At 43.0% G+C, this 25,599-nt stretch overlaps 1 protein-coding gene across 11 annotated transcripts in view; it reads right to left on the bottom strand.

Annotated features, from left to right (window-relative positions):
- Positions 1–25,599, bottom strand: part of tnrc6c1 (trinucleotide repeat containing adaptor 6C1) — a 672,712-nt gene that overhangs the window by 604,546 nt on the left and 42,567 nt on the right. For all 11 annotated transcript variants that reach the window (XM_085963536.1, XM_085963535.1, XM_085963529.1 and 8 more), the window contains exon 2: positions 2,861–2,908. The gene's annotated coding sequence lies outside the window, so the exon portion shown is untranslated. The remainder of the gene's footprint in view (positions 1–2,860; positions 2,909–25,599) is intronic.

The raw sequence follows: 25,599 nt of genomic DNA, 5'->3' as shown, positions 1-25,599 counted from the left end.
ACACATACTTACCAGTAATGAGAAGACTCAAAGAATGTGCTGGCTCCCTTATCCAAAGGTTCAAAGTTGTTTTCTCTTGAGTTAAGTTCTTGGTTACTATGGGACTGTATTTGCCTCCTTTAATGTATATGCTATTTTATTTTAGTACAACCATTTTTACTGATTGGTACTTTTTTGCTGTCTTCTGCATATCTTAGCGCTTCAGAAATTGTTAATCTCATGTACAATAATGGTCCATGCTTTTGACTGGGCAGTGATATGTTAATATGAAAAAGTTCTGAATTTACCATATATATATATATATAAAAACAATTCAACTTTCCTAAAACATGGTCATCTGTGTAAAGTCTTCTTTTTGCTATTTTCTACATTTTACCACCAGTTGTGTATTAATTTCATGGCCATAGGTCCCCAGTGGCTTTTTTTTCCCACCCCTTAAAACAATATATTTGCATAATCTGAACTAGCAGATTGGATGCCATCAGTAAGTTACCATGCAAAGAGTCAAAAATATGGCATCAATGGCTGAGCAGTGATACGTTGGAAGAAAAGAGTGCATCGAAGCTTAAAAATGACGATGAATCATTTTATTAGGGTAAGGAGTGAAAGATTAATAGAAGTCCCTTAAAGACCTGAAAGGGAAGACACTAATAAGAACAACAAGCAGCAGTAAGAGTTGATAACAAATTAACAACATGGAGAAAAAGAAAAAAAACCAGAAGAGAAGCAAAGAGAAGGTTGTGTTACGTCAGGTAATCTTTTCAACAAAATACTCAGAACTCATTATGGGAAGCAGCCTGGATGATGTGCTTTGAGGTTAGCATTTTAGTTTCAAACCCAAGTTGATACATCAAAGTTTGGTTAGTCCTTGAACCCAATTAAAACCTTTGCTGCCTCACACTCTGCAATTGGTATTTTTGTATAGCCGTGTTTGGGCAAAATCCTGAATTTCACAGCTGCACAAGTGTGGCTCCATCACAAGGAAAAGCACGGATTAGCGACGTAAATTACATACGAATACATCACCCAGGTCACTCGCATTATCATCATTTCCAAACTGCACACACGGCAGATGACCGACTTAAGAAAATAAATAACCAAAGGCTCGGTTTCCTGAAAGTCAGCAATTTTTACACCCACTTAATGATAATTGGAATATAGCACCCGTGGTATTAGAGGTAACTTTGACTCTGCTAGCTCCACTTTGTATTATCCCCACAGAGGTTTAAAGAACATCACTATTAAGGGGAAAGCAAAATATCAGCGCCAGTGAGAATAAATAATATAAACTGTTAACAACTTTGGGGCAAAAATTGTCGGGACTCTTCCCCAATCCCAAGGCAAACTTGATTTCTTGTTCTATTTCTTAAATCAGAGCAAGTAGTGTCTTGCCCATTACATCGCTTCTCATTATGGTGGCACGTTATTAATGTAATACATTAAAAAAACTGGTGAGCTACATGAATGTCCCAGCCCCAGCAGCATTACTCAGTTGGCCACAGAGATAAATTACTGAGCGATAGCAAAATACTGCAGATGTTGGAAATCCGAAATAACAACAGAAAATGCTGGAAAAACTCAGCAGGTCAGGCAACATCCATGGAGAGAAATTTGAGTTGACGTTTCAGGTCGAACCCTTCTTCAAAACTGGAAAGAAAAGAAAATAGATCGAAGGCAGGGCTGCAATCGGACAAAAGAAGTAAAAGAAACAAAAGCAGTAAAAGAGACAATAAAAGGTATTTGAAGCTAGACGAGATGGTAATAGGCTGAGATTAGGTGTGAAGTGTACTGGCAGGGCAAGAGATAGCTGCCAGGTGTGAGAGAGAAACAAAAGGAAAGGGGGGGGGGAAAGGAGTGGAAAAATTACAAGAAAAAATGTAATAGGGGCCGAGGTTATGATCTGAAATTGTTGAACTCGATATTGAGTCCGGAAGGCTGCAGAGTGCCTAATCGAAAGATGAGGTGCTGTTCCTTGAGTTTACGTTGAGCTTCCATGGAACAATACAAGAGGCCAAGGATGGTGAGGTCCGAGTGGGAATGGAGCGGTGAATTAAAATGACAGGCGACCGGAAGCTCAGGGTCACCCTTACGGACTGAACGGAGGTGTTCCGCAAAGCGGTCACCTAATCTGTGTTTGGTCTCCCCAATGTAGAGGAGACCGCATCGTGACTACATTGGGGAGACCAAACGGAGATTGGGTGACCGCTTTGCGGAACACCTCCGTTCAGTCCGTAAGGGTGACCCCGAGCTTCCGGTCACCTGTCATTTCAATTCACCGCTCCATTCCCACTCAGACCTCACCGTCCTTGGCCTCTTGTATTGTTCCATGGAAGCTCAACGTAAACTCGAGGAACAGCACCTCATCTTCCGATTAGGCACTCTGCAGCCTTCCGGACTCAATATCGAGTTCAACAATTTCAGATCATAACCTCGGCCCCTATTACATTTGTTCTTGTAATTTTTCCACTCCTTTCCCCCCCCCCCTCCTTTCCTTTTGTTTCTCTCTCACACCTGGCAGCTATCTCTTGCCCTGCCAGTACACTTCACACCTAATCTCAGCCTATTACCATCTCGTCTAGCTTCAAATACCTTTTATTGTCTCTTTTACTGCTTTTGTTTCTTTTACTTCTTTTGTCCGATCGCAGCCCTGCCTTCGATCTATTTTCTTTTCTTTCCAGTTTTGAAGAAGGGTTCGACCCGAAACGTCAACTCAAATTTCTCTCCACGGATGTTGCCTGACCTGCTGAGTTTTTCCAGCATTTTCTGTTGTTATTTGAGAAATTACTGAGCTTTATTTGATCCAGGCCAATGGTTTACTTTCAGAATTAGAAGCAGTCTGAAAATAAAATGATTTCCTTACCTTTAGATCAGATTACTCTCCAGGAAATGTCCCCTCCTTTTTACAATCCTGTAAAAGTAAAATATGATGTTTAAACAGCTAATCGTTAATAGAGTCCGATAAGGAGCATTGATTAGACGATAAACAATGGGCTGTATATTCCGATCCCTACGGGTGTGTACGGGCTGTGTACACACCTGTAGGGGCATCAGAATTGCCGGTTTCAAGCATGCCAAGTGCATGTGCTGAAAACTGGTATTTTCGATCTGTCAAGAATGCTCTTGACAGATTGGACGCCTGCCCTGGAGAAGGGCCTCTGCGGGGGGAGCGTTCCGCTTTCTGGAGCCCCTCCGCCTGCAGAAAACCCTTAGAAATCTTAAACCTGGTAAAAGCAGGCGTAAGGCCTGCTTTTACCAGCATAAGAGTTGAAAAAAGTAAAAAAAATGTTTTCACTCATTTATCATTTAAAAACTTTTTTAAAAAAGGTAAGTTTATTTTTAGCCCTGTAAAAAACTTTAATAGTTTTTTTCAAAAAATTAAATTTTTGTTTAAAATATTTAATTTATTGCAATTTGAACTCATTTTAAAAAAGTGGAGGGAGAAATTGGGTATGTAGCGCCACCTATTAGCGCCTAAAGAGGGCAGTCAGTGGCTGTTGCGCCACTGGCTGCGCCTCCCTCGATATTCAGCGGAGGCGCTAATGGTGGCGTTAGCCTGTTGCGCTGCGTCACCACCGATGACGTCATCGGTGTGCGCAGCGCCCCATTCGCGATATTTGGTAGCGAACGCTGCTGTAGCGCCATTCGCTACCCGCGCCCGGTTCACGGGGCCTTGTTGTGCCGGCAGTGGAGCAAGTTAAGGTGGAGGTGCGGGGCGGCCGCCTACCAGCACCTCCGTCCCTGGCCTCCTGATCCCCCCCCCGCGGCATTGCCGGCTGTTTCCCGAGAGCCCGGTACTTCTCCTTGGTGCCGGGCTCTTTTGTCGGCACTCGCGATCGGGGATTGCGCTGTTGCAGGCCCCTCCCCCTTAACAATGGGAGGAAGGCCTGCAGTACTGCAGCGTGCCGTGCTGCAGCGTGTGGCGCTGCGGCACATTGCGCTGCGATATTCAGTTTCAGCGCCCTAAGAGGGACGCGGAGCGCCTCGAGCCTCGCCCCGTCTCCCTCTAGGGGCGCTGAAACTGAATTTCTGACATTCGTTAATGCTCCGAACGCTGCGCAAAAATCAGCGCCCAGGCGAACTTGGCGCCTCAACCCAATTTCTAGGCCGTGATGTTTTAAAAAAATTATTTAATGTTTTACTGTGTTTTTGGGGTGATCTCCATTCATATATTTGACAGGTCTATCTGTCAAGTGTATGAAGGGAGATTCCCTTCTGCTATTGGCTCCCCATGGCCCACGTGATCCCAGGGACGCTTACGAACTGCCTGCGCCTCTGGGATATGTGGGCCCTGCGCACTTGAAGTTTGGAGAGGCCCAGGAGCGGATGTATATGCACCTCGGGAGCCCTCAGGTAAGTCCGTAGATTTTTCCAGATCGGAGGCCTCCGCACGCAGGAAGCCTCTGATCGGAAAATACGGCCCAATATATTTTCCTACTTTTCAGTGCATCTTTCTTACCCTTTAAACAACATAAGAATTAGGAACTGGAGTAGGCTATACGGCCCCTTGAGCCTGCTCCATCATTCACTGAGATCATGGTTGATCTTCGACCTCAACTCCACTTTCCTGCCCGATCCCTATATCCTTTGATTCCCCTAGACTCCAAAAATGTATCTATCTCAGCCTTGAATATTCTCATTGACTGAGCAGCCACACAGCCCGTTGGGGTAGAGAATTCCAAAGATTCACAACCCTCTGAGTGAAGAAATTCCTCCTCACCTCAGTCTTAAATGGCCGACCCCTTATCCTGAGACTATGCCCCCTAGTTCTAGACTCTCCAGCCAGGGGAAACAACCTTTCAGCATCTACCCTGTCAATCCCCCTCAGAATCTTAGATGTTTCAATGAGATCACCTCTCATTCTTCTAAACTTCAGAGAGTATCAGCCCAGTCTACTCAATCTCTACTCATAGGACAACTCTCTCATCCCAGGGATCCATCTAGTAACAATGGGGCAGTAATTCCTCCCCAAACGCGTGAGTACGGAAGGGGTACTCACGCGTCTGGCCGGAGGAAATGCTGGTTTTCAGCATGCACAGCGCATGCGCTGAAAACCGACATTTCCTCTCCTCTAACCCAAGAGTTGAAGAGGCTAGCGCGTGCGCTATAGGGGGCAGCACGTGCGTCTTGGATTTCCTCTGTTTTGGGGGATTTGCGCATGTGTAAAGGCCTCCAGTCTTTACGCTTGTAAAAAGCACACGTAAGTATTTATTTTTACAGGTAAGTGGTGTTTTAGTGCAATTTAGAAAAAAAAATTTCCACAGGTTTATTATTTTAAAGAATCTACAATAAGGTAAGTTTGGTTTTAGACCCTTTTCATTAAAAAAAAAAAAATTTCAAAAAAAAAAAAAATTATTGTTTAAATTATTTTTTAAAACTTATTTATACTTAATTTAATGATTGGGGTGTTTTTTTAAATTTTATTTAAAGTTTAAGTAGTGTTTTGGGGTGCAGTACTTCTCATGAGTTTGACAGTTCTTACTCTCAAACTTATGAATGAAGTTTCCCCTCCCCTGATTGGCTGAACAGTGCTCACCTGATCCCAGCCGGCACATCGCACTAACTACGCCGCTGGATCAGGTTAGCACAGCACGCCGACAGCTGAACCGGGCCTGTGACAGGAAATCCACTGCGGGCCAGGTTTCAGATGTCGGCGCGCAGGGTGAGTGCACATCGGGGGCTTGCACGCGCGGCAAGCCCCCGACACCAAGTTCTGGGCCAATGTGTAACAGCCAGATGTGCATAGTTTTGGAAAGACGGCACTGTCATATACAACAGTAGAGAAGTTGTCTGAAGCTTGATTAGTGTTCAGCTGCTTCCACTTAACATATTCTAGGGAATTAACTAACGTTTTATGAAGGGCCACATTCTCATACGGTGACTAATCTAGTTGTTGGCTGAATGGGACTCTTGGCTGTGCCACTACTTTTATCACATATGCTGGTGGGATTGTTTAGCATCATGGTTTGAATTTCTATGATTGTGTTCACATTAGCAATTAATTTGGACAAAATATCTGTTGATGGCTGTGGCACAATCTGCAACTAAGAATGGGTTTTTCACAAAAGAACCGAAAGTGGAAAGCCAAGGTTACCTGATACAGGCATGGAACCCGACAGAAATTATCAATGGCTCCTAAATTCTCCTCGTACAAGTGAGCTGTGCACTGCAGTGTCGAAACACTTCATATATCAACGGAAGCAAATGGACAAATTTAAAATACACATGTAATAAATTATAATAAGATAAAATTTGAAAATAAGGAACTTATAAAAAGATATTTGAGCTGTCGACATACTGAAACTATTACACAACCAAAAGTTCTGGTTTTAGAATTCAAAGCCTGACTTTTGGGCAGTGAATCTGTGCCCCGACTCGTCCCCCTCTATTTTCTCTCTTTCTTGGAGGTGTGACTCCTGCCGGGGAATTTTTTCAGCTGTTTGATGAGTGTGTATGATTTCAAACCCTTTCTACAGTTGCAATTATATTACCACTCCTGTGAATTTTATAACATGATTTGTGCTTCTTAATATTGCCAGTGCAAACACATAACATTAAAAATGAGCATGCATGTGAAGAAGTCCTTTGTCGCTAAGCTCAATGTGAGGCACGGTCCATAAGAACATAAGAAATAGGAGCAGGAATAGGCCACTTGGTCCCTCGAGCCTGCTCCGCAATTCAATAAGATCATGGCTGATCTTGGGCTCAAAGCCACTTCCCCGCCCGCTCCCCATAACCCTTCACTCCCTCATCTTGCAAAAATCTGTCCATCTCTACCTTAAATGTATTTAATGACCCAGCCTCCACGGCTCTCTGGGGCAGAGAATTCCACAGATTACTGTCCGCAGTATAACTCAGGCCTGTTGGCTGAGCATAGTGCAATATCAAACTGAGCCTGGTACCTGCAGTATAACGGCATCCTTTGATTTTCATTCAAATAACATTCTAACTTGGGATAATCTAACTGCTCACTTGTGATCTATGGTACAGTAAGTAGATATTTGAGCCTAGTTTCTACTGGTTTTACCAGTGCAATTGGCCAAACCAGCGTAAAAGATTGCGGAATTTTAAATGCAAGTTCCACCTAGCGTAATTTGAGGTTCCATGATCTTCTGTGCTGGTATAAAAATCATTGCACTGGAAATCAACTCTCCCCCACTAAACATGTCTCGATGTTCGCTCCAGATCAAAATAACGAGCATGGCGAGTTTCCGCCAATTGCAGCCGTTCGAGGAAGCTCTTCAAATTGAGCTCATTTCTTTATAGGCACAAGGGCACAAATGCATGCTTTAAAGGTTTTTAAATAATAAAATATTAATTTACTCAGAAACTGACTAGTGTATATCAATAAAACTAGTAAGTGGTTCCGTTTCGTTTTTTAAGTCATTTTCAGTGATATAAAATCAGGCTACTCACAGGTGGAGGACTAGATATTCTTATTAAAAATGCTTATTTTTTTTGTGATAAACCCGTTTACAGCTGTATTAATAAAACTGCTCCAGGTCACCACTCTTAAATACATTCATGGGTATTTTTTAACGCAAGGGGAAAAAATAAACGATAATGTTCGATTACGCTGCCCGATTGCTCCGGGTCATGGAAGATTTTTTAAGTTTGGCGGAAACATGAACCACAACTTCACTTCAGAAAAACAGCGCAATTTGCGTCCAGTTTCCTGATTGCGCCCAAAGCGCCCACAATGTTCATCAAGAATGGTAATTGCAGCTTTGAAACCTGATGACCTCCATCTGCTGTTCCTGCGACTGCGGTTTTGTTGGGACATGAAAGTCACATGGATGAAGTGTGTCCTCAGTCCAGTGGGTGACAGTTAAACGCACCTCTGCTGATTTATACCAACTAGCCAGGATCTCCTTGTTCTTCCTCATGGCTGAGCCAATTAGTTTGATTTAAATGTGCAGCAGGTGCCTGCACTGCTTCATTTCGTGACTGCTGTAAATGGACACAGTAAAGGAGTCTTGAAATTTTGTTCTTTCTCAATTATTAATTGTTGATATCAAGGTCATGGCTGCGCTGACCTTTTATTTTCCACGCTCTTCGTCAAGGACTACATAAAATAATTAATTGTAGGTCAATCCCAAAAATTAAATGGATCTTTGGAGGTGTTTTGAATGAAAAGTATGCTCATTATATAACTAGTCAACCTCCTGTGGCATTGCACTCAGTGAGTAAAGACCAAGGTCGGAATTTTCTTCGGGGGGGGGTGGTGGGTGGGGGAGAAAACCTGCGGGTGAGTAGGTCTCAGTTGTGAGAGGTCAGTCCGGGGGAGGGGATTGGGTGAGGGGGGGGGTGTGGTCAGGAGTCGGGAGGGGTTCGGCAATTGGCGCGGGGCGGGGGAGGTTAGGGAATCGGGGGGAGGGTCAGCAATTGCCGGGGGCGGTGTTCGGGAATTGGGAGGAGGTCGGCAAGCGGCGGGAGGGAGTCGGCAATTGGGAGGGGGGGGGAGATCGGCTGGGGGCGGTTGCAGGATCGGCAGTGGGTCGGGGATCGGCAGGCGATTTGGGGGGTGGTTGGGGGTATTGGGGAGGTCGGGGGTCAGCAGACGATGGTGGGGATCGGGGATCGAGGCGGGGGGGAGATTGGAAATCGGGGATCGCGGCGGGTGGGGGGGGGTCGCGGTGGATCGGCAGGGGGGCCGGAGACCGGAGGATCGTGGCCGGCCGCATCATCATTGTTGGGGCGTGGTGGGGAGGGGAAGAGGCCTGGGAATGTGATGGGAGGCTTCGTTGGGGGGGTTGGGGTCTCCGATCGCGGGGGTGGGGGTGGGTATGGTTGGGACCCTGGTATAAAGCCACTTACCACCTGAATGCAGCAGCCCCCGCCTCTGTTCAACTGCCGGGTTTCACAAATTGTGTGAAACCCATCCCCAGACAATTAATTTCAAAATGGAGGGGAAAATAGCGGCTTCCAGCCTCATTACAATATTTAAATTGAAGCAATGTCCCCTGGAAGTGGATTGGTCACCCGCCCCTGTCCCATGCTTGTCCCGCCACTGGGAAAACTAGAAGTGGGAAGTTTGTTTATGATATTTTAGCTTCTACTTTAATCCCATGTGTATGTCCCAATCTTTATTTCGCTGTCTATAAAATTATTACAGGAAACTCTTTTTTATCCGGCACCGACGGGACCGACGTGGTGCCGGTTTATCAAGAAGTCCGAATTACAGAGAGGTATAGTTAAAAGGTATGAGAGCTCTGTACACAGCAACAAATCCAGGCTTCCCTGTTGCTTAGCAACAGCTGCAGGAACCCCGGCCACAGACCAAGCGTCCCTGTTGCTTAGCAACAAGTGCAGGAACCCCGATTACACAGCCACAGATCCAGGAACGGCCACTAATATGAAGTAAAACTTACCTGAACCTACTCCTGAATTTTGCCGGTTAACAGAGATTTCCGGTTATTTAGGTGCTGGTAAATCGAGAGTTTCCTGTAAATAGTTATGGATAATCAGTGCTTTTTACTTCCTGGTTTGCTGTCTGTGAGAGTTCTTCAATGTGATTGGCTGCTTAGCCTGCTTGATGACATCACTATTGTTGGACATCGGAGATTCCCTATAGGTGGCACCAAAATTAAATTAATGTCAGGAAAGATGAAATCCACGCCACAGAGATTGCTAGTTCTTTGTGGGCAGCTTTCTTCGAGGTCAGTGCTGACCGCAAAATCCGGGCCAATATTTTTACTCCACATGAGCCACCTAATATAATCCACTCTCTTGCTTGGTCCTCAGTCCCTTTAATATCCTCATTTTCAAGCAACTATTTGATTCCCTTTCAAAGAATTTATCGGCTATACTTCAACAAAAGTTTGTGACAGTAAGTTCTGCATTCTAACCAACCCATGTAAAGAAAGCTTTTTTTTTAACCTCCCCTTTAATTCTTCTAATGTGGAATTTACACACACTTTGTCTGTACTGCATGTATAATTAGGCTTAAGAACAAAGGAGGGCAGCAGCACAGCTGTCCTTAAAGTAAAAAAAAATTGGCTTGAGAAATTTTGCAAGCAAAATACTGGTAAATTCAAAGCCTTGACAATCTGCTATTCTCTTAATACTTGTAGGCATGTTGCGTTAGAGTGGAGCACCTTATTATCAGACCCCATGTATACACCAAGGGATTCAGAGTGATCACACCGATTCATTAAGTGGGAGTGTATGTGTGTGAGTGTGTGTGTATGCTTTCCTGTTATACTGATTATCTAACCTTTCAGCATTGGCTGTTGCTATGGGAACTGATAAGCCAATCATACTGTCTGCTTAAAGCTACCTAAATGTATTCAATGCTTTTTCAGTCCAGTTACTCAAATATTTGGTTTCGCTTCATTGCCATGGCATTAAAAATGCTGTCAACCTTTTATTTTGCACATTTATCTGTGGATGCAACAAATCAAAATATTTATTTCCCACTGTATTTTACGCACAATACAATAGCACGGCAGAGTCTGTGCCATGGTGTCTGCAAAGGCTGGCAATGGACAAGTTGAACAATGCGAGTCTCTTTGTTTTAAAATCACGTAATGTTTAAAGAAACCACCCTATTAAAGATTTAATCTCAATTACAGCTGTTTCCTCATTCATGTAAAATAGTGTTAGCGTTTTTCTTTGGCTCAACAAAGCTGCATCATTAAAACTCCTATTTTTTCTTCCTATTTCATTATGTAGAAAATCTCGTTGGTTTGAAGAGGAGAGTGCAGCTCTATGACAAAAAATAAAATCGGACAGCAATTTTCTCCATGGTAGGGCAATAACCCGAACCCACCAGTTGTGAGTTGAAAAGCCACATTTCTCTCTCAGTGAATATTTGAACCAACACCTTAATATTGATGATTTTATGTGCTGAAATGTGTTGTTTTCATCAGCAGTCAGGGAGGGGGATGAGGCGGTTACTTGTAACAGCATCTGTACCGTAAGCAAATTGTATTTTTTTTTTTTTTTTAAGTTGCCATTAATGGCTGATGTCATATCCCACCGAGGGCAGACTCCATGCCCTAAACATCTCGGTAGCGGGGTAGAGCTACAGATAAGACAAGGTCCGTTTTCCTTATTTCCACTGTCAGTAGTATCAGTCTTAGAGGAGGAGAAATATGCACTGGGTCAGTGATACCACAGAATAAGTCATCCAGCTGAATCCTTCTCTTGGCTACAGTAATAGACATAAATCAGCCACTTGCCATTCATTTATTTTCCCACTGCTACCTGGTGGATTGCTAGTTTATTGCCGGTAAGGTGCGTGTCTCTGAACACTCGAGAAAGGACTTGTAGTAACCGATTGCTACTGTTACAGAAATAACATGAATGGCAAGGCATAGTTTTTTTTCCCTTATTACCCAGATGGGGAGATCCTACTACTAAGCTACCTGTGGGAACACAAGGAAGGCACATCCCTAGAAGCAAATTAGGAAAAGCCCACAACTTCTTGTAGCTGCTTCAAGAAAAGCATCGACAGATCCCTGACAACCAGTCACTTGCCCACTTTTTCTAGTCAAGAAGTTATAAAGTGGGCTTAGTTTACAAAAATCAAGGGACAACTAGGAAAAGGAAGGATTTGCTCAGTTGTAATGTTTCTCTCCTGGACTTTTTCATACTAATTGGGCCTGCTCTCCTTTGGAGGATTCATGGTGATATTGTTTCTCTACAGGGATTTGTTGTGATGTTTCTGTTTATTGTATGTTTTGCCATGGTGTTCTCCCATCTCAATTAATAGCAGCGACAATGTGTGGCAAATTTTTGCCACTTTAGCTTTTCATAATATTTTGGGAGGAATTTGCTTATTTGCTCAACTGAGACAAACTTAAAATTGATGTACAGACACATATTTGTATTATTTTTTGCAAAGCTCTTGCTTTTTTCAATGCCTTGTGAATGTGTTCCCTCAGCCATTCACTAATATTTCTCTTAGTTGCTGTGACATGGAACACCAGTTTCTCATAAGCCATTGCAATGTTCTCATTTCTCATTGCGATTCATCAAGCTGTTTCACTTCCCAGAGCAACTCACCTTAACAGTGTAGATACTTTCAGTCCACAATTAGCCACAATCTGTAACCTCATGGCCTGGCATATCTCTCATTCTACCATTACTATCAAGCCAGGTGACCAACCCTGGTTCAATAAGGAGTGTAGAAGAGCATGCCAGGAGCAGTACCAGGCGTACCCAAAAATGAGGTGCCAACCTGGGGAAGCTGCAACACAGGACTACATGCATGCTAAAAAGTGGAAGCAGCATGTTATAGACAGGGCTAAGCGATCCCACAATCAACGGATCAGATCGAAGCTCTGCAGTCCTGCCACATCCAGGCGTGAATGGTGGTGGACCATTAAACAACTAATGGGAGGAGGAGGCTCCATGAATATCCCCATCCTCAATGATGGTGGAGCCCAGCACACGAGTGCAAAAGACAAGGCTGAAGCGTTTGCAACAATTTTCAGCCAGAAGTGCCGAATGGATGATCCATATTGGCCTCCTCCTGAGGTCCCCACCATCACAGAAGCCAGCCTTCAGCCAATTCGATTCACTCCACGTGATATCAAGAAACAGCTGAGCGCACTGGATACAGCAAAGGCTACGGGCCCTGACAACATCCCGGCTATCGTGCTGAAGACTTGTGCTCCAGAACTAGCCGTGCTTTTAGCCAAGTTGTTCCAGTACAGCACAGTTCTCTGTAGACTCTGCAAATGAGAATCTTGTGCACCGTTGTTGCTTTTCTCAACCGTGCTGCTTCAAGTCAGGATATTCCGATTAAATGTTAACACTTGAAAGGTATGAATGATTAGTTGTGACAATCTCTTTTTGTAAAGCATCATCATCACTGTCTCTCCTTAAAGACATTTCCAGCTACGTAGTGTTGCAGGGACACCCATTTCCTGTACACCACAGTATTAAAGGCAGCATAGATTATTGAATGTTACCACGCTGGGGGTCAGAAGGGGCAGTAAAAGAACAGGCAGCTATTTATCAATCACACTAATATATTTGTTACTTGACTATGACGTAATTAACCTAAGAAATTGATGTAATCAATCTCCAGTTTCCTAGCTCTACACCAGGTCCAAGCACCTGCTAACAAGTTTGAACTAGTATTGAATCCACTTGAATTAGATCTTAGCAGTGGTCCCTATTATGGTGTCCTGCAGCCAGCGCTCATTCAACCCAAATTGTGGACAACAATAAGCTTTTAAATCAAAAGTGGGCAATCCCCGTATTTTGGCTAAGCTCTATTCTGTGAATGCTTGGTTGGGTTGTCTACTGTTGCCTACTCACATGACTGTGGTCACACTTTAATTTAGGTAGTGATACAAGTACCACTGGCAGAAAAGATAATCTAGATGATAGCTTCATTCACATCATTTATTTCATACTTCTTTCTTCTAGAAAGCTCAGCATGAAGGCCACCACCACCCTCTAACTCATTAATCAGAATTGCCAGGCAGATATTTTCAATGCTCCATTACCATGGTTACCATCAAAAGGGCTGATAGAAATGAGACGATTTGTCTCAGACGTCGCATGGTATTAGCTTCTTTAATTCAGTTATGGTACATAAGGGGTTAAAAAACCAGCTTCACTCACAGAAATCATGTTCCAGTTTAAATTAATCTGTGCCTGATGTTTAAGTGGGGAACTAAGTCATTCAATTCAAATACAAATATCTTCTGGAATTTGTTAAAATATGTGTTTGATTAACAGCTTAAAAAAAAAAATAACATATAGCTATTTAAATCTGCATTGGCTTGGCAGTTGAAGCTTAAACCAACGTCCAGTGTAGTTTTATTCTGCCACCTTCCAAACATAAGGATGATCAGATGAAAGCACAGAATAAAAGCAAAACCGAAGAGGGTTCTCTATTTGTTCCAGGCATATGCTATGAATTTACTTGGATTGGCAAGTGAATATATTCTCTAGGTTATAGGGCTCCCATGAGAATAGAGAGAGAAACATGGAAGCCAAAAAAAGATCTTGAGTAAAGAATAATAAAGAAAACACCAAAGTCCAACAACAAGGACATTGATGCTTAAGAGCAACTTCAGGGAAGAGCGGCAAGGAGGATTTCAGAACTTAGGACTCAACTGTATGAGGCGAGGCCTACAGAACTAAATTTGCTTATTTTGAAGGAAAGATGATTAAGGGAGGAGATTTCTGCCCAACACACATTTGCTGTAATGATCTCTCTTGTTGAAATCAACTGTAAAAAATTCACTATTTTCACAGGGCTTCACCATCACATTCATTATTCACAAGGATTTGCTACAAGGGTTTCAGACAGCCCAATAGTGATGCTTTGAGACGTTTCCCAAGATGTATTGCAGTGCTTTCATTGCTCTCATGGCTTCTCCACCACAAGGAGCATTAAAGGAATTAACATGTTTTTTGTGTTGGAACGCTCCACGAAATTTGTATGGCAAGTATTTTGTATGTTTTACCGGAAATCTGCACTAAGGATACTAAACATTTCAAGGCAATCAGTGCAGCTGAACTTTTTATTGAAAACTAACTGACTTCCCAAGTATTGTTCCTGGAAAATTATGTACAGTATTCGATGCATTATACTATCTATATTTCTTGTTGTTACATTGCTCAGTTGCTTTTACTTATGTACCTCTATTAATGTTATAATGGGAAGAAAATGTTTGACCTCACTCTTCGAATTTATACTCTGTTACCCTAGCAACATATTTTTGAAAGGACTTTTATGTATCTCAAGAAAAATAAGTTGAAACTGTTGATGCCAAGAACAATGAGCCATGACTGTATAACACTGAAACTCATGAATCGTTGTCCCTTTTGGCCTGCTTTTGCTGCCACTGGTCCAGAGGCCTATTAATCAAATACACAACAAAATCAGGTTGGTCACATGCTCACTTTCAGCCAATGAAATTGCTAGATTGCAATGGGAACGGAATAGTCATATGGTTGCTATTTACCAATGAGAATGCTAGAAAATGACACTATTAATTGGAAAAGTAATGAGATTACTATTGGGCTATAAGATTGCTCAAAAATGAAACATCATTTTTTTTTTTGCAGTATTCACATAATGAATTACCTTTGCCTTTATTGTAATAATAACTACAGTTAGATATATGCATAAAAATATACCACTGCTTCTTTTAAACTGTCGATTTTGTCAAAACGATTGTTTTCAATCAGTTTGGGCTTGACAATTGCTCTCTGGGATTTTTCCAAATACAATTTCATTTTTAGAAAGTTGCGACTGCACACCCACTTTGTTAATGGGAATGATCAGACGTGCATATTTCTCAGTAAAACGCTTGTGATTCTCATCCTGAGCTCAGACAGACTCAAAGAAACACCTTACCCCAACATTACTTTATTTCATTGTATTTCTGAAATCAACTACTTCACACCTACAACAAACAAACCTGAGAAGTTAGTCTAATTCAACACTACTTTCTAGTCTCTACATACCAGAGGTTGGCGATCTGCATCACTTCTTATGTTCTCGTGTAAAGATATATAAGTGGAGCTGTGCCCGCATAGATTTCAGGAGGAAGCATGCGGAACTGTATACAGTGAATGGAAGACTTCCACTTGTCCGATTTATAAACAGTTAATTGACCAGGTTTTTCAGAATTTATTTAATGACAAAAGTGACTGTACTTCATAAAGCATTTCATTGTATGGGAAGTGCTTTGGATCATTTCTGAGACCAGATAAGGCAGTACTGTATATACATTCTCACGTTCTTTCCTTATTTGGTGCTAGGTTAAATAATAGATTAAAAATGGCCTACCTCAATAAAAATATTACAATATTTGACTGCATGCCAGGGACGGAGTCATATCTGACATGGGTCAAGAGTCACATATGGAACTACATAAAGCCACCAGTTCAATCACTGCTTATATAGTGCTCTTAGGAAAATTCTATGCCATTAGCAATGTTTTGTAGCTTAGTCATTGGTACCACTTTATTTTCTTTAATGTTACTGCTATCTCCTTCACACTGAATCTCATTCATCCTGGTCCCAAACTCACTTAAGCCTGCGGGATGGTATTTTGATTCAAAATTATTGTAAAAGCCTTGTGGTCCTGGCTTTCTCGCATCCCCCTCCTTTATCCATTAGAAACAAAATGGACATAGGCATCACTCATGAAAAAACAATATCTCACATCATAGCAGGCTATCCATTACAGGTATTGTGTAGATTCACTGATTATCGTTGTCAGGTTTCAGGATATTGTGACCATTTTTCCACAGAAAGGGTTTGGAAAAAAGTTATTTTAAATGTTGTGTTGTAAAGCATAGTTTATTCATTTGAGTTACAAAAGGGGTCAGAGATGAAAGGTAGTTAAGATGCTTATAAACTAGCTTCTTTCCCCACAGATTGTAAATAATAAGCAATTCATTAGCTTGTCTTGGTAATCGATAAACACCTCTCGCCCATCATGTTGGAAAGTCACTGGGCCTGGGTGCTCAGTAGGCCTTCCCTTTCTGGCTGTGAACAGTGAAAGATAAAAGACACACAGGCAGGCAGTCAAGCAGAGGCTTTTGGAAATAGATTGCTGTGAAGCAGTCAGGCAGAAAAAGGTTGCAAGAAGGTTGGAGAGAATAGTCAGAAATTGTTTTGTTGGTCAAGTAAGAGGACCGCCTGATATAGGGAAACGAGGCATGTTCTTTAGTTTTTTTTATTATTACACAAAGATAGGTTGTACTGTTTGGATTGAATTAATCTGATCATAAGTGCCATTCTGTATGTTCACCTTACTGTGAAATAAGTAGCTTATCGATTCATAAGGTGCCAGGTCTCACTAAATATTTGCTCAATATGCCTTCAGTGAGATTGAAGTACACTTGCAAGGAACATGAATATCTGGTTCAGGTCTCAAGGGTCTTGTCTCAAGGGTTATGTTATCATACAAGCAGATATCGGGCAGTGTGAGCCAACTCCCGCAAAAGTGAGGCATTCAGACCGTCTACGGGAATGACTGATGCCACTGAACCTAAGAAGATGTCTACGGCAGACTGGAATCTGAAACAGTCATATATAGGTTTATATTTCTGTGTTGATGAAAAGCCATTGGAGCCAAACTATGGGGATGAATTTCATGGGGGCTTGAATAGGAATCTATGCATAATGATAAACATGGATTGGTAGCAGCGTTGATAGAAATGTGTTGCCAGTTTAACGAATAAAAACAATTGCTGACAAAAAATGTTCCCATCACGACCAATCAGACCACCTTTTTTTTTTTGTTTGTTCATGTGGGCGTCGCTGGCGAGGCCGGCATTTATTGTCCATCCCTAACTGCCCTCGAGAAAGTGGTGGAGAGCTGCCTTCTTGAACTGCTGCAGCCTGTGAGGTGAAGGTACTCCCACAGTAGCGGTTTGGTACAACCGAGTGGCTTGCCAGGCCATTTCAGAGGGCAGTTAAGAGTCAACCACAATGTTGTGGGTCTGGAGTCACATAGAGGCCAGACCGGGTAAGGATGGCAGATTTCCTTCCCTAAAGGACATTATTGAACCAGATGGATGTTTGTGACAATCATGGTCACCATTACGGCTTTTTATTCCAGATTTTTATTTAATTAACTGAATTTAAATTCCCCAGTTGCCATGGTGGGATTTGAACTCTTGTCTCTGGATGATTAGTCCAGGCCTCTGGATTACTCGTCCGTAACATAACCAGTCCTGCAATGGAAGTTGCTTTCTTTCTTTCTGAAAAACCTAATAAATGATGAGACCAGCTGGATAGACTGGCTAGTTTATAATTTTGCATACTATTTTATTAACTTTTCTATTGTAAATAATTTACATATCATTGTCTTTATTAAAATGAACCGCCTACATTGAATATGTTGTAGGTTATTTGCCTGTCAAAGCAGACTAGACTAAACAATTGTTTAGACTAGATTAAACAATTGTTTTTACAAGATTGGATGTTCTTCAATTATTAACTAGCCAAGGCAGTGCAATCTGAATAAGTACATTTAAAGATCATAAATGCCTCTTACAAAATCAGCATGTTGCTAATCTTATCACTGGTGCTGTCAGCTGGGACACTAAGTAAGGTAACAATGAAAGCATTAATACAATTCAGTGGTGAGGGGAAAATTATTTACACTCCAGGTGGTCTGCATCATCCTCTAGCTTTCTAAATTTTGCTAATTAAATGATCAGTAAAGAGTGAGGTCTGTATCCAACTTGAGGTAGACAGACGTCAAAGAATATTAACATCCTTTCTTAAAATTAAGGGACATTGAGGTAGTTTTGAGACTTGTTTCAAGAAAAAAGACCCAGGGGCCTGGAAATTTGATTGCGGAGCACCATTTCTTGGGCCAGAAACGGGCGCTGAAATGTCGTGAAGCATGCACACGCTCAGTCTGTGCTGGAAGTGCACCACATGCCATGCTGGAGGCTGCCAGCAAAAAGGTAAATACAAAATTTGATACTTACCTGAATTTTGGGCCAGGAGGAGCGGGAGTGCTCTTCCTGGCTCCAGGTTAAAACTACAGGCCTCTGCTGGTCTGCGCTCGCCCCCCTCCCAACTGCCTCCCCCTCCCCCATACTAACCTACTGCCCTCCGCCGGTGTCTCCAGATGATCAACCTCGCATCCCCCCCATGACCGGTGAGCGGCCAGTAATATACAAATAAGGCCAGCAGATGAACTTCTGGCGGTCCTGCCGCTGATCTCTTTAGGCCTGTGCAGAATTCATCCGTGATCCAATCTGTAGGCCCGGATCTCTAATCGATGCAAATATGCATCAACAAAAGAAAAATCAAATTATTATGCTGAAAACCAAGCCTCTGAGTCAACCATAACCGGTTAGGTGGGCCATAGTTATATTTTATGCACAAGAACAAATGTAAAACTGCTATATATGAATTATATAAAGAACATGAGTTCCAAGTTATCCAATCCTCCAGAAAGACTGAACGGGTTTCTTATAAATGCACCCTTGACAGGTAATGCTTTCACATTTGTTATTGTCTCTATATAATTTATATTCTACATGGTATTACTTCCATGAAATATAGATAGCCTCACCTCACATTCTAGTTACTGGAACTACTTTTCCTTTGAAGATTCATCTGGAGAGAAATCCATGTACTGCCTACTCTCATCACACGATGATAGTTTAATTAGCACTCATGCTCCTTTCAGTTGCACTGAAACTAACACACAAAGGAATATCATGCCCCCGTTAAACCTTGTTTTTTTGCCTCTTTACCTAATTTATTTTTTAAAGCACGGCATAATGATGAAGATTTATGGGATATGATTCATATCCCACAGCTCCATATAATATATCCTCGGTCTAGCATGGAAATATTAACTACTATCCCAGTAAATTCCACACAGAGGACAAAGATAGACTGAGCAACCCTCCAACTGGCAGTGAAACAATCTGCAAAACAGATCCTCAAAAACCTTCTACTGTACTCTGGAGCTGCCTTCGCGTTTCAAATTCTATATTCAGGAAAATTGACAGTCCCACAAGTTTTCACATTTCACCTGCTTTTGTGCAGAAAATTTTCCCCCTTACATTCCCGGGGGAAGTGGACCGAAGGACTGAATTTGAACCAAGTGATTTCTCAATAGAGTGCTCTGCTCCCTTTCTTGTGTGACCGGTAAATTCTACAAGGAGGAAGACAATAAACACCAGCCACAAACTAATATCTGCAGAGGTGGGTAACCTAGTGTCGCATTAAATCCCAAAGGAAGAGAAGAAACTCAGGGAGGTTGTGGCCTTTCGCAAATCAAAAATAAAGCACCATACCATCGAGGCACAAGATTCAATAGTCTCAAATCTACAGCATTTTCCAAACCTTGTGAGAAAATTCTGTCCAGTCAATGTGAGTCTATCTCTAGGTAACATTTCCTCACAATTTGCAAACATTTGACTATTTTTTTTTGTCAAATTTGGAACAAAGCAGCTTTTTGACTTGATATAAGACAGTTGCCAAATTAGGAACTAACTCTTCAAATTTTAATCTGTAAAATTATACACCAAATAGTTAACATGGCTATAAAAAAACTGCACAATTTATTGGGCGACATCGGGGGGAAAATTTGGTTGCTTTGCGCCTCCCGTTAGTGCCCTAAGAGGGTGCTAATGGGACGCAAAGCAACTAGCGCCCGGGCATGGCGATGTTTGCGCCGCTCGCGAAATTGACCAGGCATTTTGCGGCGGCGCTAAACACTACCGCCACGATCTCCTGCGCCCGCAGATCGTGACGTCAGTCGAGCGTGCAGCGCCCCGGTCCTGGTATTGAGTGGCGCAATGAGCAGGTTGTGGATGGAGAGCAAGATCGACCCTCCCCTTTAAGAACTGGCCGCCGCCAGTGTGTCTGTGCTCCATTGCTGACTGACATCACAAGCTTTGCCAGCACTCTGAGGTAGCGCCTCGCTCCTTGGCGTTAGTGGCTTAAGAGAGGTGTGTAGTGCCTGATTTAGCGCTCCAATCACCTCCAGGGGCAATAGAAGCCAAGTTTGCAGTCGGAGGCGATAACTAGCGCCAGGCGCTAAACTTTGCGCCCGGTCGATAATTGCGCCCCAAACGGGGCGATACTGAATTTCTCCCCCATAAAATCATACAGCACAGAAGGAGGCCATTCAGCTCATCGTGCCTGTGTCGGCTCTGTGGCAGATCTATCCAAATAATCTCAGTCCTCTGCTCTTTCTCCAGAGCTCTGCAAATTTTGAACATTCAAGTATCTATCCCTTTTGAATGTCACTATTCAGGCAGTGCATTCCAGATCACAACTCAGTGTGTAAAAAAATGTTTCCTTGTATTACCTCTGGTTCTTTTGTCAATCACCTTGCATCTGTGTCCTCTGGTTACCGACCCTTCTGCCACTGCAAAAAAGATTTACAAGGATGATACCAGAACTGCGAGGTTACACCCATCAGGAAAGGAAGAACAGGCTGTCTCCTTTCTCCTGAAAAGAGAAGGCCGAGGGGGTGACCTAATAGAGGTCTTTAAAATTCTGAAAGGTTTTGATAGAGAGAGAGTGTGATTCCACTTGTAGGGAAAAGCAAAACTAAAGGCCACTAATATAAGATAGTCACCAAGAAATGAAATAGGGAATTCAGAAGAAAATTCTTTACCTAGAGAGTGGTGAGAATGTGAAAATTGCTACCACAGGGAGTAGTTGAGGCGAATAGTATAGATGCATTTAAGGGGAAGTGAGATAAGCAAATAAGGGAGAAGGGAATAGAGGGTTATGCTGATAGATTTAGATGAGGAAAGACGGGAGGAGGCTCGAGTGGAGCATAAATGCCGGCATGGACTGGTTGGGCCGAATGGCCTGTTTCTGTGTCGTATATTCAATGTAATTCTATGTAATGGTGTTCCCACGATATTGCTTGGTAAATATATTCATGCACTTAGGGTATACTCAGGAATATTTTGCTTTGCATAAATGGAGTTATTTTCATGAAATTGCAACGTACCTTCAGCAGTCACCCCAGCCCAGCTGTTCTAGTTATGTAAAGAAGTTTTTATTTGACACAATGGTCAAGCTACCATTTTTCATTCAGTTAATATGGAGCATTAAATCAGTGGCTTAGTATGGTCTTTGGGGGCAAAGGTAAAGTGATGTTAAGTGTGTCAGAATAAAATTAGGTTTCTCAGCCTATTTATTCTGGGCCCTGACAGTTGTGTGCACACAATAGCGATACATTATTTCGGAGAAGGATAATGCTTGGATTTAGGGCTGTAGTCACAGACAGAATTCACAAACTAACTGATTGAAATATAAAATAACAACAGAAAATGCTGGAAATACTCAGCAGGCCAGGCAGCATCCGTGGAGAGAGAAACAGAGTTTCATCAGAAGGCTCCCAGACCCGAAACGTTAACTCTGTTTCTCTCGCCACGGATGCTGCCTGGCCTGCTGAGTTTTTCCAGCGTTTTCTGTTGTTATTTCAGATTGCCAGCATCCGCAGTATTTCGCTATTGTTTAAAAATAGTACTGTCATTGTAAAAACTGTAAGTAAAAATACTTATTTATTTTCCAGGAATTAATTTTTTTTTAAATTTCCTTTGCTGCCATTCAGCCCATCTTACAAACTTCTTTCCAAATTCTTTCAGCCTGTGCACTTCTTCGTCACTCCCCTTTCCTACCGGTTAACCTCTGCCTCACTCTGAGCAACACGTCTTCTGCGCACACAACTGCTTTATGTAGGGAAACTTTGAACGTATATATTAGTCGAAAACCAGTGGCACAACGTGCCATTATCACAACCTTAGGATGTGGGTCAGCTCCCACACGTGACAAGGTTCCAACCTTCGCAATTCTGGCACATCAAGATGCCAAGAAGATGGTTGGCTCATTTTCCAGTTAGATTAAATCCGAAGAGGCTGCCCACTAAGGGGGCAGGAATTGTAAGAACAACATTTTATTTGCAGTAGGCAGTCTTCTTAGTGTTGAAATTGGAAAGCAGCAAAGTTGGTGTCCAGCACTTGTGCATGATTCTATGTCATGTCTAGTGCTGTAGGGCTCTGAAAATTAGTGCAGGAATCCTATCATGGATGAATTAATTTGCTATGAATATGTTGAATACAAGAAGTACAGAGATGTAGGGGGAATTTTGTCCCCCAAGGAGGGGTGGGGGAAGGCGGATGGGGGGCTCATAAATAAAATAATGGCACAACTTGCCTCCAACGCAATGACTAACCTGCTCTCCAGAGGCAGGTCTGTCCTTAAAGTATTTTAATGAGGCTGCTTGCCTCAAATTTAACCTCGGTTTCACATTTAACTCCTCTGGGTTGGGCTTTCTGGGCCTTGGAAACCATGCTGCTGAAGGGAGGCGAGAGCGACTGGGTGGAACAGGCAAGTGCCTTTCCAGCACTGCTGGTGGGCTGAGAGGAGCAGGAGTGATTTGCCCCAGCCCACCAAGCAAACCTATAAACCACCCTGTGATCTGACACTCTCGCTCGGCTGACTGTGATCGGACCCTGGATGCCATAACATTACCCCAGTTGTGCTGCTGAAACACTTATTCGTGCCTTTGTTACCTCTAGACTTGACTAATCCAACACTCTCCTGGCCAGCCTCCCATCTTTCACCCTCCATAAACTTGAGCTTATCCTAAGTTCTGCTGCCCGTATCCTAACTCACACCAAGTCCCATTAATCTATCACCCCTGTGCTCATTGACCTACATTGGCTCCTGGTCCAGCAATGCCTCAATTTTAAAATTCTCATCCTTATTTTCAAATTCCTCCATGGCCTCGCCCCTCCCCATCGGTAACCTCCTACAGCCCCACAACCCTCCGAGATCTGTGCGCTCCTCCAATTCTGGTCTCTTGTGCATCCTCGATTTTAATCGCTCCACCATTGGTGGCCGTGCTTTCAGCTGCCAAGGCCCTAAGCTCTGGAATTCCCTCCCTAAACATCTCCGCCTCTCTACCTCTCTCTCATCCTTTAAGACACTTCTTAAAACCTACCTCTTTGTCCAAGCTTTTGGTCATCTGTCCTAATTTCTCCTTCTGTGGCTCAGTGTCAAATTTTGTTTGATAATGCTCCTATGAGGCACATTGGGACATTTTACTATATTAAAGGCGCTATATAAATGCAAGTTGGTGTAGTTGTTGACCCTCCTGATGTCCGACCCTCCCAATGTTTGACTAACCTTCCGATCTCTGACGTCAAACTCCTCCACCGCCGTTCGATGTTCAACTTTTTTATTATTTGTTTATGGGATCAGGGCGTCGCTGGCAATGCCAGCATTTATTGTCCATCCCTAGTTGCCCTTGAGAAGGTGGTGATGAGCCCCCTTCTTGAACCGCTGCAGTCCATGTGGTGAAGGTACTCCCACAGTGCTGTTAGGTAGGGGGTTCCAGAATTTTGACCCAGCGACGATGAAGGATCGGCGATATACTTCTAATTCAGGATGGTAGGGGAACTTGGAGGTGGTGGTGTTCCCATGCGCCTGCTGCCCTTGTCCTTCTAGGTGGAAGAGGTCGCGGGTTTGGGAGGTGCTGCCGAAGAAGCCTTGGCGAGTTGCTGCAGTGCATCTTGTAGATGGTACACACTGCAGCCACGGTACGCCGGAGGTGGAGGGAGTGAATGTTTAAGTTGGTGGATGGGGTGCCAATCAAGTGGGCTGCTTTGTCCTGGATGGTGTCGAGCTTCTTGAGTATTGTTGGAGCTGCACTCATCCAGGCAAGTGGAGAGTATTCCATCACACTCCTTACTTGTGCCTTGTAGATGGTGGAAAGGCTTTGGGGAGTCAGGAGGTGAGACACTCGCTGCAGAATACTACCCCCCACAACCTCCAATGCCCAACTCCTCCAACAACCTCTGATGTTTAATGCTCCTCCTCCACTGACCTGATGTTTAACACCCCTCCCCCACCAACCTCTGATGTCCAACTCCCCTCCCCTCGCGCCCCCCCCCCACCATGTCCGATTCACCTCCGCTCCACTCCCGAGCTGCCTGCCTGCCTGCCTGACAACCAATGAGTCTCGCAGTCTGGCAGGGGGCGGTTGGGGAAACGATTAAAAAAATTGAAATCTGGTCCTGCCGTTAAATTCAGCAGAACCTCCAAGAAACCCATACTTTCGGGTTTCCCGGAGGCTAAATCTCCCACCCGCTCCCTTCCCAACTCGCACTTATTACCGAGATCATAATCTTTGTCAATCTTCCTTAGACTTGCTTTTAAAGTCCTCCTCTTTACAATTACCTTCCCCTTCAACCGGTGTGCCAACTGTTTATTGCCTCGGTCATATCATCACATAAATAATAGTTAACAAAATCAGCTGCATCACACATGAAACAGCACTACTAATAGAATCTGCCCAAGAAATAAATTACTTGTTAATCTCATACAACACTGGTCTTCATTCTTAATATTATAATGAAGTTGTCATACTTTCAATCTGAGAATGAACTTTATAAATAACAGCTGCTCTCCACTGAACCTTAGAATATACATCATAGATTGTTACGACTATTAGATTGATTCTATTATGATGTCAAACTGTTTTAATGTTGCAAATAGCTACCATTTCAGTGTTAAGTACAATCTACTCCAATGGTAGCCAATGACTGTACCTGTATAATGCTGGACCAGTGACTGGACTTCAGTGGTACAGGTGTAACAGCCAAAGTACAACTCTCACAGGTAGTCTTTCATTCTTCATCAAATATCTCTGCAACAGTACTTGGTGCTAGCAAACTATACAGCTTATATAACATGTCTAAATTAGGGACATTTTATCCAGAACTCCCATTCTTTGCACAGGAATATAAGAACCAAAGTAGGCCATTCAGGCTCCTTGAGTCTGTGCCACCATTCAATCAGAACATGGCTGATCTGTACCTCAACTCCATTTATCTGCTTTGGTCCACATCCCTTGATACCTTTACCTAACCAAGAATTATCGATCATGCATGAATAACGATACAGTCCTTCTAGTGTTTCCCTCCTGTAAGTTGACCCTTATCCTGCTGGTCTCATTTCTCTTGCAGATACACATAAATAAAAGGGATTCAGCTACCCCTCAACCACTTAGAACACAATGGCTATTGGTGCTCGCTGTTATGTATATGCAAATGCTGCAGCAACTTCAGGCGAGGGCAGATGCGTGGTTAAATGTGGAAATCCAAAAGTCGCTGATC

Source organism: Somniosus microcephalus, chromosome 21 (assembly GCF_052327205.1).
Source record: "Somniosus microcephalus isolate GS21.2 chromosome 21, FLI_Smic_1.0, whole genome shotgun sequence".
Lineage (NCBI taxonomy): Eukaryota > Metazoa > Chordata > Chondrichthyes > Squaliformes > Somniosidae > Somniosus > Somniosus microcephalus.
The sequence above is the reverse complement of the archived record's forward strand: the minus strand, read 5'-3'. Positions and strand labels throughout refer to the sequence as shown.